Below are 3,279 nucleotides of genomic sequence, written 5' to 3'. Positions count from 1 at the left end.
TATCGAAGGTGGAGGTTGGAGCGCCGGTCGATTTAGCTGTCGAAGGGCTAGAGCGACGGTCGATTTCACTGTAGGAGGTTGAAGCTTCAGTCGTTGGACGAAGCGAGGGCAAAATGGCTAGAGTGGGGGAAGATTTCAATTCAGTCTCGTTATTTCCACCTTTTTATATTTCCTTATCTTTTTTTTTTTAATTTTAATAAAGGGAGTGTGCCACATCAACCCTAAATCCCCCAAATCCAAACCCTGAGCTCGAAATCAAGGTCCTTCACGCCGTTGCTAATTACTCAAACAGCCTACGCAAGCATGAAGAAGCAGCTCCCATTCCGTTTCTGTAGTTCTCGCAATGGACGGACAACGTGAAGGTAAATCTCAAGCTGATGGGTTTTAAAAATTTGACACTTATGGTTTTTAAAATTTTGGGCTTTGTAGTTGCTATTCATCTGACACTTATGGGTTTTGTAGCTGCTAATTTGGGTTTTGCAACTGCTATTCCCGTATCTGAAGATTTTGAAGTTGCTATTCATATGACATTTTGGGTTTTACAAATCTAAAAAATATTTATTTACATGGTTTCTTTTGGAAATTGTAATTGTACTCTTCCTCCCAACACTTGGATTAATTAACAGAATATTGTGTCTCATTTGAATGACCTTCGTAACATGATTTAATTTTTCAACGGATTTAGTTTGATTCTGCTTGAGTTCTCGACTTGGATACGAGGTTGATCGGTTGAGTAGGGTTGAATCATTTGATAGCTAATTAATTCCCAACATCTATACTATAGTAGCAAATATATATATTTTAAAGTTTTGCCACAGTTTGTTGTTCTCCATTTGACGGTTTGCATCTACTCTTGTTAATGTGGGTTAATTGTATGACAGATTGTGAGTAAATTACTACTACTTCGCACCTTTTACTTTGATACCAATGCTCTGGTTATAGTAAATTCCAACAAGATTAGTTTCAAGGAGAACTAAGAATCAATTTAAACACAGAGTGACTGAGTAGTTAATGAACAAGTTAGTAAACATTTATTACATTTCGTTTATAAGAATGAGATCAATTGGAAATAAAATCTAAACTGATTGTTTCATTCTTCCCTTAGGGGAAATTTGTTGCAACCACATGGAATGGAGCATCTATAGGCGAAACCCCTTGTGCAGCTAACAAAATGTAAACGAAGCCGGACCAAATGTTGCAGCTCATGTACCAACTGAGCAAGTCAACTTAATTGAAATGGAGGAAGAATTGGCACACATAGATGAGGCGACTTCTTTGAATGTCATATCGGGAAGACCAAGAACAAGATGAAGTTCGAAGAAGCCAAGAGCAAAATTCACACGGTGTACACGCAGAAGCACACATCAGCTTAATTTGCATAATATGAAGCAAGATGAAGTTGGAAGAAATTTTGTTTTTGTTGGAAGTCTGTAGTGTAACAATCGATAGAAGTGTTTTAGAAGCCGTTTAAGGCATGTCTCAGTTGTTAAGGGATAATTGCTGTTGAACTTTCCATATCTGGATTTGATCAACCTTTGAATGTATCTGTTGAGCTTGCTGTTAATAACAAACCTCATGACAAAGTCATGCAATGTTCTTACTTCTCTTACTGCGGCCTTTCTAGTCTGTGACAAAGTCTTCTTTAGTTTTGTATTGCAGCTATGCACAATTCTGTTTTTGGCAGACTTGTGTAAAACAAGAAAATGGAATTATTAGCCCCTCGGGGCACATCCAAGTTGGCAAAGGAAGGACAGTGCGGAGCTCGCAACCCTAGCGTGGGGAGTTCGATTCCTGATTGGAGCAGCTGAGTGTTGTAATAACCAGAAGAAGGGTTGGAACAGCTTGGTGATGTAATAACCATACATATTAAAGTCACATAGTTGCGTCCTAATTTGAAACGATAGCAAGCGTCTTCAACCCGCAAACAATCATATCCATAACTAAAATTTTGCTGAGGGGCCAGGAGTATAAAGACTGTTTGAACCCTGGTCAACTTGGGCACATCCCGCGATTTACCTCCCTGATCTGCTGAGGGGCCGGAAGTTTAAGGACGAGAATATAGTTTGGCGTAAGCTGGGACACCTCGTTAAAAAAAAAAAAAAAAAAAAAAAAGAATTTTTTAGGAGAAAAAAAAAAAAAAAAATGGAATCATTCTCTAGGATGTTCCCATGCATTTCGAGAAGTTGACCAATTCTCTCTTTCTTTCCTTTGTTAGAATTTAGTACCTAAGACACTCGGACAAATTTTAGCAAACGAACAAATGGATCGCTCATGATCTTGAAAGCTAAACCGACAAAATGGTTCATCATCAATGACAGTTCTTTCAGTTATCAACTCCGAATCATCAGGGTCAGTTCCTTTCACTGATGGCAAGTCAATAGGAGAGGGCAAATAATCCACCATTGCATCGAGCAATATGTGTGATCAAAGTCGGGTTGGGAAAATTCCCTAAGTACCTGGTGCAGTTTCTAGGTCTGCCTTTGCAGATCCATAATTTCCATCAGATATGCTGTTCTAGTTACTTCAAATTGCTGTCGGTCTTCAGTTTTAGTTTTCATTTGATTGCATCAAGTTCAGCGACTAAAGCTGTATATTGAACTCATTTTGGTAAATCCAAATTTATAAGATGAGCAACACTAGATCGTAATGCTTGTTCTCTCTCCATCTATTAAAAAGAAGGTAACAAAAGTTTGGGACGTATTTGGACAAAAAGGTAACGATAAGAATCTATGCCCCACATATTTTCCAGCAACATTACCAAAAAACAAAAACACCAAACTGATATCACATAATTTATCGTGGCTGTGCATCTTTCTATTTGGCAGATTTCTCACATACGCCCACAAAATCCAACTTCATCCCAATTTCATCAACAATAGTTGAATAATCGCTATGTCCCTTAAAAAAAATCCTCTCTGATTTTCTTCATCCCCTCGGAATCCAAGACCAAATCTAACAAAGAAACCACCATTAACCTTGTCCCAGAGTCCCCAGCAGCAACTATCCACCCGAGACATCTGGTTTCTTCAACTTTCGAAGCCGACCTTCAGCAACACTTACAGGATTGCGTCCATTTCCACGACATCTTCTCAATAACACGGAGAAATACGTAAATTACCTTGATTTGGGATACCGCACGAGCTACAAGAATGGATTTGAGGAACATGAGGACTTCAAGTGAGAGAATTGATTTGGGGGAAATTGATTTCAGGAGCTTAGGGTTTGGTGATTCACAGACAAACTCGTGTGTTGTTTTTCATGTCAAAGATGTGCTCTGAA

The 3,279-nt window shown here is 38.6% G+C and overlaps 1 long non-coding RNA gene across 1 annotated transcript; it reads left to right on the top strand.

Annotated features, from left to right (window-relative positions):
- Window positions 1-223: 223 nt before the first annotated feature.
- Window positions 224-1,609, top strand: LOC111366109. The gene is made up of 2 exons (XR_002697569.1): window positions 224-362; window positions 1,106-1,609. It is a non-coding gene; the product is annotated as an uncharacterized LOC111366109 (long non-coding RNA).
- The last annotated feature ends 1,670 nt before the right edge of the window (window positions 1,610-3,279 follow it).

The sequence above is a fragment of the Olea europaea genome, chromosome 17 (assembly GCF_002742605.1).
Source record: "Olea europaea var. sylvestris chromosome 17, O_europaea_v1, whole genome shotgun sequence".
Lineage (NCBI taxonomy): Eukaryota > Viridiplantae > Streptophyta > Magnoliopsida > Lamiales > Oleaceae > Olea > Olea europaea.
Note: the sequence above shows the minus strand (reverse complement) of the source record. Positions and strands in the feature narration are given on the sequence as shown.